This window comes from Dryobates pubescens, chromosome 2 (assembly GCF_014839835.1).
Source record: "Dryobates pubescens isolate bDryPub1 chromosome 2, bDryPub1.pri, whole genome shotgun sequence".
In the NCBI taxonomy this organism is placed as follows: Eukaryota; Metazoa; Chordata; class Aves; order Piciformes; family Picidae; genus Dryobates; species Dryobates pubescens.
Genome location: NC_071613.1, coordinates 10,936,922 through 10,950,918, shown reverse-complemented (window position 1 = coordinate 10,950,918; position 13,997 = coordinate 10,936,922). Strand labels below are relative to the sequence as shown.

General features: G+C 38.8%; 1 protein-coding gene across 12 annotated transcripts in view; it reads left to right on the top strand.

The window, feature by feature from the left end:
• ESRRG (estrogen related receptor gamma) overlaps window positions 1-13,997 on the top strand; it is a 412,676-nt gene that overhangs the window by 228,839 nt on the left and 169,840 nt on the right. The gene's annotated exons all lie outside the window — the stretch shown is intronic.

Sequence of the window (13,997 nt, the reverse complement as noted above, 5' to 3'; positions counted from 1 at the left end):
TCCCTCTCAGAGGAAAATGTCTTGAAATGCATCTAGAAACAGATACTCTTCTTCTTGCTTATTCACCGACAAGTTCACTACATCTTTTTCTGTGTAATTTCTTAGTAGCTAAGATATCCTTTAATCAAAATATTCACAAAAGGAATATGTTTTGAAATAAATATTTGGTCTTTTGCCTCTTCCTCCCCACCCCCCTTTAAAATTCATTGTTTTATTTTGAGAAATGAGAATGTTATTATTTATGAGAATGTTATTATTTTTATATGCTAGTGAGAGAGTGTAACTTTTCAGAAGAACAATAGAAAAATAACATGAACAAGCCGTGGAATTTTATTTTTTTTTACCCACATTAAAGTGAACTGCAAGAATGACAACTTCATTCAAGCAGATCATTTGGAATTACATTAAACAGCTGCTATTAAACAGCTGACAACAAAGGAGACCATTTTGATCTCGACAGCAGAGAGATTCAAGCAGCATGCTCCCTCAGTGATGTTATGAAGAACACATTGTGCTCTTGTATACCAACACACAGTGTACTCCCCACTGTGCTTGTTGCCAAACACCGTTTTTTTCAAACCACTTTGTATTCAGTCAGAGATCCGGGAAGTCCAAATCCAGCCAGACAAATGCAGAACAGCTTAGTTGAAGCAGCTTTAACAGGTGCCATCAGCACAGACTTGTTGAACCAGAGAGACAGCACAAATAACTACGGAGTGGTGGTCAACAGGGTGTGGATTTGCCCCATCGCACATGATGGCATGGGGTACTAAATAGCTTGCTTCCTTTTTTTTTTCTTTTTTTTTTTTTTTTTTCTTTTTTGTGCCACAGGGGCTGGTTAATGGCACTTTGGAAAGGGAACTATGTGGTAGCTGCTTACAGACTGAGTCTGCTAGACTTGTATGCTCGCATTCATTTGTTCCCCTCAGTCATGCCAGACACTGAGTGGACCAGAATAAAATGAGCATACCTGTAAAGGGATAAATGGAATGAATGTAGGATTGATTTAAGAGGATGCTTCCTGTGCTTGAGATAGTTGACTGAAGGGTGAGGAATAAAATAAGAGGAGAGATAATTGGATGGGTCATTGTCTTGTGCTGTCCTTGTCTTCCAGGGTATGAGAAGCATCCTTTCATTAGATCATTGTAATCTGCCATTGTATGTTGCCTGCTAAGTCGTGTTCCTTGTTCCCAGTGGGTAGTTATCCTGCACTTTTTCTGCCCTTTCAGCCATAACCTTGACCCACTCCATGCTGTTGAGCTTCTTCTGTAGGTGTGGATTTTTTTTCAGGTAATATGAGAGTGACAGAAAACAGGTTGCAGTATATAAATCAGTTGTACATTTATATACAATCAATTGTATATACAGAGGACTTTTTATAGTGGTCTCTGAATAAAATTAAAGGATAGAGTTGATCAGAGGACTAGAAGATATTTTATTGTCTTCTAGCAAAAGAGGGAAATTCCAGTAAATGGATTGTCTAAAAGTTCAGATTTGAACTTCAAATGGCAACATAAGGTTTACTGTGTCGGAGAAATATGGAAGTTTACTTACCTGAGCAATTTTGCAAGGTAATAAACTATGTTAGGTTCTTAGTTTTAGTTTTATATCTGTATATACATGAATAGTCCCTCTCACTTCCACAGACATTCTGTGAAAGAAGATGTGAAAAGTTGTCAGCTGGGGCTCTGCCAGTTGCAGAATCATTTTGGAGGTTTGTTTTAAGGAATGCATAGTATTGGTAAGACAAAAATGTTTGAACTGTGCTTTAGATGATGTTTGTCTGGGCCAGAAACTGGAGACTCTCAGGTGTGATAGTGAATTAAACCAGTTTTCCAGGATTTGAATGCAGGTTTGCTGTCCATTGTATGCTTGCAGAATTGAGTGTCGTCCTTAAAAACAATGAGTTATGAATGGTAGTGGGGCACACAGATCTCTTGAGCTCAGCTTCAGGGAAGGCTGCATCTCATCCCTGCCCCAGACAGTGAAGGGGGCGGGTGGTGATTTGTTCTCAGTCTTTGCAGAAAGACAGCTAGGTATTTGAGTTAGTTTTGACTTTTTTCCCTGCTGAGCCCAAGACATTTCTTTTTCTTAGCTGGATTACAATTAGTGAAACACAAGGCCATACTGATGTGAAAAGGAGGCACTTACTGAGGTCAAGCATTAGGCATTCACATTTACAGAGGTCTGTGTGCATGTTATGTCCAGCATTGTGCGATGTTTTGAATACTTATTTTTAGCTAGCAAGCAAAAAAACCTGCAGGGATGACATAAAAGCTCAGGTAATGAACAAAAAAAAAAAAAAAAAAAGGAAAAATAATACAGAACAAGATCAGAGTGAGGCTGAAAAAGTCTTACTTTAAAGCAGCCTTGTTTTGTTATGTGCCTTTGTAATGGCTTAAAGTAATTTGTCTTTAACTGATGCACATTCTTCTCAACATATAGCTTAGTGTTAAGGAGCTGACACTCAATGGCAAGCCACAAGAAGGCTGAAAAGGCAGTATCATGAATAGTGAACTCTCTCTTGGTTTCCTTGACACCTGCATAGTGCATACTGCCAACTATGATAAATGGAGCAGAAACATAGACACTTACTAAAAAGATGGAGCAGAAGTTAAAGGCTGGAGCGAGAGACATAGAAAGATGTATGCTTGATCTCACTTGGAAAGAGAAACAAATGGGTAGGGGAGCAAGTGAAGTTGAATGACATCTTGAAGACAGGAAAGGACTGAGGCTGAAGTGGCAGGAGGCCAGCATGAGGAGCAGATGGGAGGTGGGACAAGTTTATTACCAGAGAGGCCATTGGATAGTAACAGTGCACATACTGCTAGAGAAACAGATGAGGTGAGCTGATCGTTTTTCAGAATTCTATCTGAACAAGTCTCCTATTCAGATTCCTTATTTCATGAAGTTGGTATAGTTCTTGGGAAACTTCCCTGGCAGATGGAAGAAAACTGCCATGTGATGCTCAGAAAAGCAATCATCAGAAAGACAGCAGAGCAGGATGGGCAAACAGAGCTGTGTTCCAGAATATTTGAAGCTGTGTTCCAGAATATTTTCTTAAATGGGAAATACTGTGTTCATGATTCTAAACTGTTGCCCATGAAAGAACAAAGTAGCACTAGAGAAGCATATTTTGATAAAGCTGAATTAGCCTGAGCAGTTCTTTCCTTGGTGCGGGAAGGAGGCAAAATAGACCATGTTGCCTGGCCTGATAGCGAGGACAAGTGAATTTCACGTGGCTGCTATTTTCTTACAAATCCTGTGTATGTTGACAGACCGGTGAGTATGACCTGAAAAAACCCCAGCCAAACAGCTGACCTCATAAATGCCCCAAAGGGCAAAAGAAATTATGTTTTGCCTGCAGGGTTCATTAATTAGTTGAATTTCTCATCTAATCCTTCTGCGGTGGCTGTGTTACTTTCTCTGCTCCAGAAGGGACAGGCTTGTAGAAACCATCATGATAGGTACCTTCAAGATTTAATACACAGGCATAAACTATAAATGCAGTCAGCAAGGTGTGTTCTACAGATTCTGTCCTTGCATGTTTATGAGGGGGCAGAGGTAAAGGATTATTTTCATTTGTATAGCTACATAAGCCTGTTAGATGATTTGACTTGAGATTCAAGCAGACTTTGGACGATTCAGTGGAAAATGTATTCCTTGGTTACTTTACTTCTTAACTATCGAGCTACTATCTATACTAATAAATCAACAGACACTAGTAGTTCCAATAGGTTAGTAATCTGTGATATCTCATAATATCTCTAACACTGCAGCCCAGAAAAAGATTTTAAAACATTGACATGTTAATAGCAATTATTTAATCTTATTCTATGTTTAATTTTTATCATAGCAAGTTTAAGGTCTACATTTGTCTCTGCACTGTACCATATGCACATGTCTTGTGTGTATACGTATGCCTGCACAGTTGGGGGAAGAAGTGATCTGTCAGCTTGACAGCATTTGAGGGATCTGCAGTGCTTTAGGAGGTATGATGCCAGGACAATTGGTAGTTTCATACCTCCTCAGCAATAAAGCCATTTTCAGTGCTAAGGATAATAAAAGTTGTCTGTTCTCTTACTAGCACTCGAAGAAGCAGAATGTGTTCTAACCTTCTGCTCCAACTCACGCAAAGGCAACAACAGACAGCAGCTTTTGAAGAATCAGTATCAGTGAAATTAAAAACACTGGGCTTTTGTAAGGAGCTCTGTTGTTTCCTTTGAATCCTAGTGAGCATTCTGTGTTCCTCAATGTCTCTGTGGTTAATAATACCATTTTATGTTAACGTGATGATATTCATGCCTGTAAATCTTCAAAACTGTGTGAGTGAGAAAAAGAGAGAATTGCCACTCATTGCAACCACCTCTGGGGAGAAATTCAGCATTTGTTCAACAGCAAAGAATAACCTTACCTGGAAGTTCAGGACAATTAAAGTATAAGCTAGCATTGTAAAATTCAGTGTGCTACATAAAATGTATATTGTCCTTTAGGATATACTAAATAGGACAAAAAGACAGACACCACCCCCCTCCCCACCCCACCCCCCACTCCACAGCTGCTACCCTGGTTTACTTCTGTAGATAGAAATGAACATGGGTAACCCCTTCCACAATGAAGTTTCTTGCATTCCACACTGCACATTGTTACTCCACATTGTATTTTGTTACCCTGAGCATTTGAGAGTGAGGGAGAGAGCCAATAAGCCTGATACAACCTGTACACACACACATATATATTTATATATCACAGAAAGCCAGGCTAAAGCCAAAGTATCTATAAAACTGTGTCACTGTAATTTTTCTCTTGCTGTTTAAAGCCCTAGCCTGTATTATAACTGGCTTAAGTCCTGTCATAACACAAATTTGATCTGAAGGTTTCAGCCTGTGCAGGTTTTTTATTTTTTCTCATGTCATTTCTAACTTTTAAATGAAACTATATTAATTTTGAAGGAATTAACCAGAAATTTCCTCATACTGCAGTGGAATGGCATGAGTTAGCCAGCCTAGCTGCTAACGGTTCTCTAATGAAAAGTAGGGTGATATGAAATTTCCCTGATAAAAGGATCTTTAGATTTCATCTGCTGTATTAAATACCATCCTAAAAGGGACAGTGAGAGTCACAAATGGTTGACTAGATATTATCTACCTTTACATTCCAGGGTCACTCCTTTCACTTCTCTGTTATGGCCCAAACGAAGCCTGAAAATCTTGAGGGTTTGGACTGTTTTCTTCCTTGAAGCTGGAAAGCTCCTTGAAAGTCTCGATGGCTTTTTATTTTATTTTATTTTTATTCTTTTAACCGATTGCTTTTCGGCTACCATCTGAGGATTTTGGTGTGGACAGGTGTTTGTCTGACTGCATTCCCCCCAGGGCTTGGGGGGGGCGGTGGGCACTGGGAGGTGTTGAGCGCTGAATGTTAAGCTCGTTCCTTTGTATGGCTTAGAAATCTCTGTTGTCCAGAATTGTACAGATAAGGCAGACCCATTTGCTTCATTGTCAGGCAATGTAGCTGAATAGAAATGCAAATGTGACATAAGGGGACTGCGCTGGGGAGGCGTTTGCTGTTACCTACTATAACTGTGCTCCTGGCTGTTGGAAAATTCCTGCAGAATCCAAGGGGCTGTGTTATTTATTTAATTTAAAAAATATATATAATTAGCTACAGGTTATGGGGAAGATTCTCCAAAAGAAAAATATCTCTCTCTTGTAGATGCTTTTATTTTTATGCAGTGGAACGGCTTGGTTTTAACTCCCTTATCAAGAGCTGCATGCACTGCCTAGGCTAAATTGGGAGCATCTCCACACTGTTTGACAAATAGATTTTTTGTAAACTGATTTAGCCTTTTCATTGTTTGCATTTCATTATATAGCAGACTTCATGTCACAAAATCGGTATTCATTCAAAATAGAGAATTTAGAGATAGGACTGTAGCCAGATTAAAAAAAAAAAAATAAAAATTGCACAGGTCAGGTCTATTAACCATAGAATAATAGCAAGTCAGTGATCCAAGGGGTAGTTCTTCTGCAGGGAAGGGCTAACATAACTGAGGTCAGGAGTCAGACCTCAAGACTTCAAATGTGGCTGTCACCAGATTTACAAGTAAATCTACTGGGAAAACAGGGAAAATTAAGGGACCCTGCTGGATAAGGAAAGAGAAAGGCAGCCCAGCGCTTTCATCTTAAATCTCAGGCTTCTCAGTGGATGCAGAATAAAAGTCTGATTTGCTTAAGTGCTTTGCTTTATTCAGAAACTGAGTTGCATCTTCCAAAGCATGATTCAAGGATCCAACACAACCAGGTTTAGGGAGTTTTTTAGAAAAAGATAGTAAAAGAGAGCCGATTCTTGGTTTTCTGCCAAATTCATTGTTGAAGAAAGACAGCCAGCATCCTGAAAATACATATACCAAGTGCAAACAGTGCTAAGGAGTACAGATACAGCCTTTAATAAGGCTGGAGTAGTTTATGGTAACGCCTCAGGAGCAGATAACTTGAAGCTGGGGTAAAAAGATCAGTAGGAAGACTGAGTTGCAACTTTTCCTTTTGATACGTTATTTCTAAAAGCCTTTACAGTATTTTAAGCCGATTGTTTCCCCGACAATATTAGGGAAATTCTTGCCTGTCTCTGAACAGTCACATTAACGGCTGCATGTAGAAATTACTTTAGATTTTCTTATTCTAACAACTCACTGCCATCATCCTCATGCTTATAAACTTTAGCTGTTTTGGACACAGTCTTGTGTAGGTTCAAGGCAGGTGACAGCAAGGGTGTTCCCTAGGAAATCAGTATTCCATTGGGTAGTATGGTTTGAACTTGTGCTCAGGTAAGTTGTAACTTTTCTTCTGATTACCTGGTCAGTAAAGATATTGTATTAGGCACTGTAGTAGGTACAGTAAAGGCACTAGTGTTAGATCTGTTTTCTAGGTGCCCCAAAATGGATGTGCTTCCTGGAAGCACGTAGTCAGTAATCTGTTCTACAGTGCTGTACTGTATGGTGGGGAATCTGCATGCCTTTATTTGAGAAAGGAATGTAAAATCCAGCTCTCAAGTGAGAAAGTGGCAGGCAAGTTTTGCGCTGTAAACTGGTGTGCATTTGAATCAGCTCACCTGGGATCTCCTTAAACAGAGAAGCAGGGACTTTGAAGGGACAAGATTACTTAAGTCACTTCTAACTAGAATGAAAGCTGGAGCTATTCATTTCTGCATACATGTGTTGGTTCAGCTTACTTTTTTTGTGTGTAAATATATGTAGATAACCAAGAGCCCATAATACAACTAAGTGGGTGTTTGTGTGGGCATAGGCACACCCCCCCCCCCCCCCCCCCCAACACACACACATCTGCAGTAATTCAACCAAATTGTTTGTGATACAAGTGTCACAGCTGCAGGAAGTCTAAAGGCTGTAGTTTCTGGATCAATTCACACCTTGAGTGAGTGCCTTAGCAGGAAAATATTGACTGTATCTGCCTAAAAGTCATAGTACTGTTTTATTGCTTTATTCAGCATACTTGAATCCAATAATTACAATTCTTGCTTTTCACTTTTTTATCTGTGAGAGACAGAAAATTCTGTCATGGGCAAGTTAAGCTCAATTTCTAGAAATGCACTCCCTATAATGGGGGCAGAGCTGGTGGGAGAAGAAACCCAGACCTGGTGTGAAAGCTTAGATTTGCATGTTTCTTAAAAAAGAAATTAGAATGTTAATCCAAATTTGTAAGTATGTGAAATAAACTAAAAGAACATATGCATAATGTTTATATCTTAGCTATTACACACAGAGCTAAATCTATTGATTTGAGATTGAATAATTGAATAGGGCTAACTGTCTGGTCAATAGGAGTGAAGCTGTTGTAGGACAGAAACATAGGTGATAATAGAAGGCTCCAGCTGCAGAAAGATGTCATTATATTGTCTCATTTAATCTTGTGTACTAATACAGCCAGAAATAACATTTTCATTGTAAAAGTACAACACAGGCATGTTTGTTAATGTACTATGCTTATGTATCAAATTAAAGATGTTAATGTGAGCCTGTGATGTTAGCATACCAGTCTACTAGAGAGAGCAGCATTGTTGCACTTGTATCGGTGTGTATTGACATATTTTTGACTTACATTCTAGACCTTCTACCCACCTTTAAGTGGAATATGAATACTACAATGGTGAACAGCAGCTTGATACACTGATAAGTTCGGTAAAGGCTTACTTTAAGACTGTCAGATCTTTGGCTTTCAGGTGGATAGAGATGTAGGACCTGAGAAAAGAGCAATTGGTGGTGAACTCCATCTTTCTTTGGACTGGGGGAAAGTAGATTATGTGCTTAACATCTTCCTGTGTGTGGTTTATACCAATACTTGTATGTCTAAGAAATCATTTGGCCTGGAGTCTACATGTCTCTATACAAAGTTTACAGTATTAAGGGTGCAGTTAGTCAGCTGCTGTGTGAATTTCAGAGCATGCACGCATACACAAAGGAAAATTAAAATTCTGTTACCACAGGGACAGATTTCAGTGGCCTTCATTATGGAAGTCTATACCTGCTTTAGATCTGAAGTGTCTAGAGATGAGTTAAGGGTAGCTAGTACCTTATGGGGAGGGAGGATTTGTTTACTCTTGTGTGCATGAACTCACCCTTTGTTACCGGTTTCTTCTGACTGTTTCAGAGCTGTTAATTTCCCATGGTGAAAGCTCTGATTCACCAGCACAGTCAGGTTATCCAGAGCTGAGAACATTTCCCTAGTCTCATTTGTCTCCAGTATTAATTCTGCACCAAATTCTTGCTTCCTAGGTCAGTGAAATGTTAGAAGATGGAGAACCTCACCTTGAGCTTGGAAAGACAGTTAGATACTTCTATATTACATTGAATTCCTCCTTAATAGTTACAGATAGCAAAAGTAGGACACCCATGTGGAAGATCCCTGTTTGACAAGCAGATGAATTTTTTGGTTTTCAGTACTTAACATGGATTCTTTCCTGCTTGTTGGTATTGTAGCCAAGCTGTGTTTCATTTAGTGCTCCTTGCGCCTTTAAAAAGTGCAACCCCTTTAATCTATTGTTTTTAAAAGCATGCATTAGATGTCAGACAACATAAAGACAACATGGAGAGATAACCCTGATGTAAGTGATGGTTCCAGTCATCTAGGGTATGGATAAAAGATTTCTGAGGCTACGTTACTTGGCAGTTCAACATGATCTGGCTGTTTGTTAATCAGAGAACACAAGAACAAAGAAGGGAGAACAAAAATGTTGAAAAAAGTGTTGTGTAGCTCGAAGATGTACAGTGGGACAACTACTGCAGTAGTAGGCTTGGAGAAAGCAGAGAGGTATGGAAACGGTGAGCTTTGAGAGGGCAAAATTTGCTTTTCTTTGCTTCGTGTGACTTGAGTTTGTTGGTAAAGGAGAATAACGTTTTGTATTCAGAGAGCATGTCCTGTAAATCTCTTCAGTTACCCGTTCCCTGGGTGTCGCAATAGATTAAGTCGCTGTGTGATGATATGACATCGCCATCACTCGTCTTCCTGGGATATTGCTGGAGGCAACAACAAACCTGTGTCTTTGGCACATGTGAAGGAATTTAGTGCTTGAGGGGTTAAATTACACAGGGTCCCCTGTGGATCAGCTTATGCTTGGACAGTAATAATAGCAATAACATTAATAATAAAAATGCCAGAGTGAAGGGAGTGGAGAGGGAGCAGGGGGAGAAGAAGGAAGAAGAGTGATGGTAGATGAGCTGGGACAGTCATGGGGAAAAAAGGGCAGGCTGGAGAGGCTGCGTTGGTACAGCAGGTGTACTGGCTTCATGTCAGATGTCGTAGGAGCGTCTGTGACATGCACATGCACTAACACACGTTACAGAAGCTTTGAGGATGGTTGGTGGCTCGATGCGTATGCATGCACGCTCTTGCTTCAAGCCACCATATCCTAGGGCAGTGTAACAAGCAATTTATGTCAGCTCACAGTAAAGATTATTGGTGTTCTCACTGGGGAAATATTTACGCTTCACCTTCTTAGTTTTCTATTTTTAGCACTTTGAGCTTGAAGTCAGGTAGAAGGGCTGGTGGGGGAGTAGGAAGAGACCCACTGAGGGACACATCTCATCCCTCAATTAGATGGAGCTAAACCCCTAATCTTGCTTAGGAATAGCTGCTGATGCTAAGTTTTCTTCTTTCCCTTCTGGTTTGGTGGGATATTACATTTCACTGCAGTGTATGTTGTAGAATGGGATGTCAACTGGAGTGTTTTGGTTCTAACAGAAAACACAAGTGCTTTTTAAGAAAGTTATTTCTATATAGGTGAGGCCTCTAAAAACCCCAAAATGTGAGCACAGAATAATGTGGATTTTGTTTTAATTTCTGGACAGAAAAGCCATCACAGTAAGGGTCAGCAATTTATTTCACTGGGGGGCGGGGGGGTGAGGGTGGGGGGCAGTACAAGAAACATGATTTTGTTTTTCTCTTTTGAATTTGTTGTTTATCACAATAATCATTCTAGTGAAAAGGGCTAATTTACTCTTTCTATAGGAATATTTTAAGTGTGATTATCATAATATCACAGCTGCTGAAAAGGTCTAAAATAGGACATTGACCTTGAACATGTTCCTGCGTTTAGTATGTGGTGCTTAACATTCAAGAAACAATATAACTGCAACTCATTTATTAATGTATAATCTCAAAATGTTAACTCTTGCTCTGTAAATACATGCCACAAGGATTGTAGAAAGCTTGCAGTATCCCATGAAGTACATGTGGTATTTTATCAGTGTAAATATGTATAAGATTTTCAAGATTTCTGCTGGGAATACTCCATAACTAAAGTAAGTTTTCCCTTTGGTACTGCACTAGTTTATGATTTAATTTTTACTGACATTCCACCAGTCATATTATTAGCTTCACAAAATGAAAGTGAAATAATCCTGTATTAATTAAACAGAGCAACTGAATTCCCTCAGTCATCTTATCCTTGGCTGTCTGAAACAGTAATGCACTTCAGCTTCTCTGAAGAAACTTACACTAAAAAAAACAGAGCTTGGGGTAACAGTGAGATATCCATATTGAAGCGTGTGTGCCTGAATTATCTTTAGGGAGAAGACCTTTTTTGGTGGGTGACAGGCAATGTGCATGCAGCTCCCTTTCTTTTTTCCCCCCCTTCCTTTTCTCTTTCCTTTTGTCAGATGCTTTGGAAAAGGTGTTTCATCAAGAGAATAATTTTCATTTGTAGCAATGTGAACCCTTTCTATTCTGTATCAGTGAAGGCAGTCATTTAAATACCCATGCCCATGCCCTTGAAAATAAAACGAGGAGAAAATATGGAGCATTTATTTGAGACCAGATGAATTGAATGTAGTTCAGTAACATGGTAAGGCAATTGCTGTTATTTCACAGAGACATTTTTTACATGCTGGAACTGAGTGTAGCAGCAAAAGCTAAAAGCCTTGCTCTGTGTATTTGTGAACAGGCTGTGGAAAAGTTCTGAGGAGTATTCAGAGATTGTTATGTGAGCTTTTTCTCCCCTAAGATCAAAACAAGGATTAATTAATGCTAAATACAGATTGAAGTAGAAGATGGCTTTAAAGTAATAACCTGCTACAGTTTGTCAAACTATGTATAAACAGGTGAGCAGAATTTGGAACTTTTGTAGTGTTTGGGATTTTTTAACTCATTAGTGGTATATACAGGGATGCCCCCCAGGCCTTCCAGTGAGAAAGACAAAAGATAAAAGACCAGTAGTGACAATATTGTACTAATGCTGATCTCACTGTTGCATAGCGCATCTGAGCTGTGTTTCTTTCATTAGTGACTGTGAATAGAATCACATATTTCTGATGATACTTTAATATTTACTTCAAACTCCTGTTTTCCAGATAGGCTTTGAATAAGGTACCACGGTGTATGCCAAATTTCTATCTAAACTCACAGTATACTTGTTTTCAAATAAATTCTTAGCAGCTAATAGACTCTTTCATATTCTTGCTCCTTCCCAGGTGGCTTGAGGTTGTTGCTCCTTTGGGTAAATACACATTTGACACAATGCACTATGCAGCTTCTGTGAAGTGCCACAGAATCGTACTTCTTCAGCTGCCTTGAGGTAGTTAGTTGTGTTTTAAGATTCTGGCTGTTTGGATGCCTTGAAATGTCTATAGTATTTAAATGTGAAGATGCTTAAAGATGTGTAGTGTTTGGCAGACAGGAAAAATTCTGTGCACAGAGAGGCGTGGAAATGTAAGTGCTGCTCAGTAATGTCCCTTGACTGGTACAGGCACCCATGACATATTTTCTTTCCCCTCTCTGATTCCATTACCACTGTTTTATATAGACTCCTTGTGGTAAGATCTTGCACTGTACATTTTGGCAAGTTAGTGCAGATCTATGTTTGCATGCATGTCCTTACTCTATAGCCCCTGATAAAATTCAGTGAACTGATACCTGTTTTCCTTTTTTTCTTTCCCCTACTATTATTTTTAATTTTTTATTTATACAGAAAAGCTTGAGAAAATGAAGCTGAGCTTAGTAGCTTCAATTTATTTGCTACTGTAATCTCTTTTTTTCCACCCCTACCCCAAACTGATCGGGAACTGTGAAACCCAAGTTCAAGAATGGAGCTGGAATGCCAGGTCCCATTCTGGTGTAGGTGACACTTTCAGTCCCTGGGGGAAGAAGCCAACTGCTTTGTTTATCAACATGCAAAGTACGGTTCTCCAAGAAGCAGCACTGGCAGGGAAGAGAGCTGCTTGCTTGTATGAAAGATGGTTGATAGAAAAGCAGTGATGGTTCACAGGGGGAGAGGAAAACTGTATTACTGAGGGGTCTAGAAGGGGGTGGGGGCTACAAGCCAACAAAGTAGCACAAACTATAGAACATGAAAAGGAGGGCTTACAGGAAGACAGACTGTAACAAAATGAAAGACACCATCATGTTTCATCACCTAAATTTGAATATATAATCTCAGGAGATAATGAATGGAAATAGAAACCAAGCTAACCTGTGCTTTGGTAAGTTTCAAAATGTTTTAGCTGTCCTATTTCAGGGAGGGTGTATTCCAGGGAACTTGATACTGAAAGGTAACCTTATCAAATTACTCACATATAGGGACTCATTCTGGGTGATTTTTAAATATGAAAACACATACACACGAAAAGATTTCTAAGTATTTTAGCATAAAAATATTGAAAAATATCAATTTTGGATAAAAATCTATAAAAGACATTCAGTACAAACAATGCATTTTCATGTTTTGCCAACATGCACATGTGTATCAGTTTGTAGGAACTGTATTTTGGGTTTATATAGTGATACAGATATCTATACATAAAAACATTAATATCCAAGTACTGATTTGATTCCAAAATCCACATTCATAAAAGTGTCACTTAAAGAGGACATTCTAATATAGTAACATGATTAAATGCCACTCATTACAAAATCTGATAAATCCTGATTTTTTTGTGTGTGTCTCTGATGTTTCTACAGAGTACTTGGATTTTACTCTACATTTCCGAGCTTTTAAATTCGCTGCTCACAAGCAAATTTACATCTTAATTACAGAGTTCACATGTAACAATATAGACAGCATAAAGCTACTGGTAATTAAGCTTTTACTACATTCTTTTATACAGTAGTCTGAGTTTTGCTGTGTTGAGTTTTGATTCCTAAATTTGCATGCATTTATACCAGTTTATAGGAAGCAGGCCCAGTCTTCACATAAGGTTAGATACAGAACACTGGAATCTCTCTGTTGTAAACATATAGAGACATGTCTATTGAACTTATGTTTTGGGGAATTGGGTTTTGTTCTGTATTTATTTATTAAAATGCTGTGAAACAAATTTGGTGAGGGCATTTGTGAATGGTATTAATTTATTCTGAGGGTGTGCACTTATTTGCTTTGATCTAAAAGATTGCCATTTGCCTCATGTTAGGGCTCCAGTCACAAAAGATTTTGTAAGAGTTGAGCTGAATTATAAAAAATTATGTTCTTTCCAGGGCTGTTTTGTGTATTAT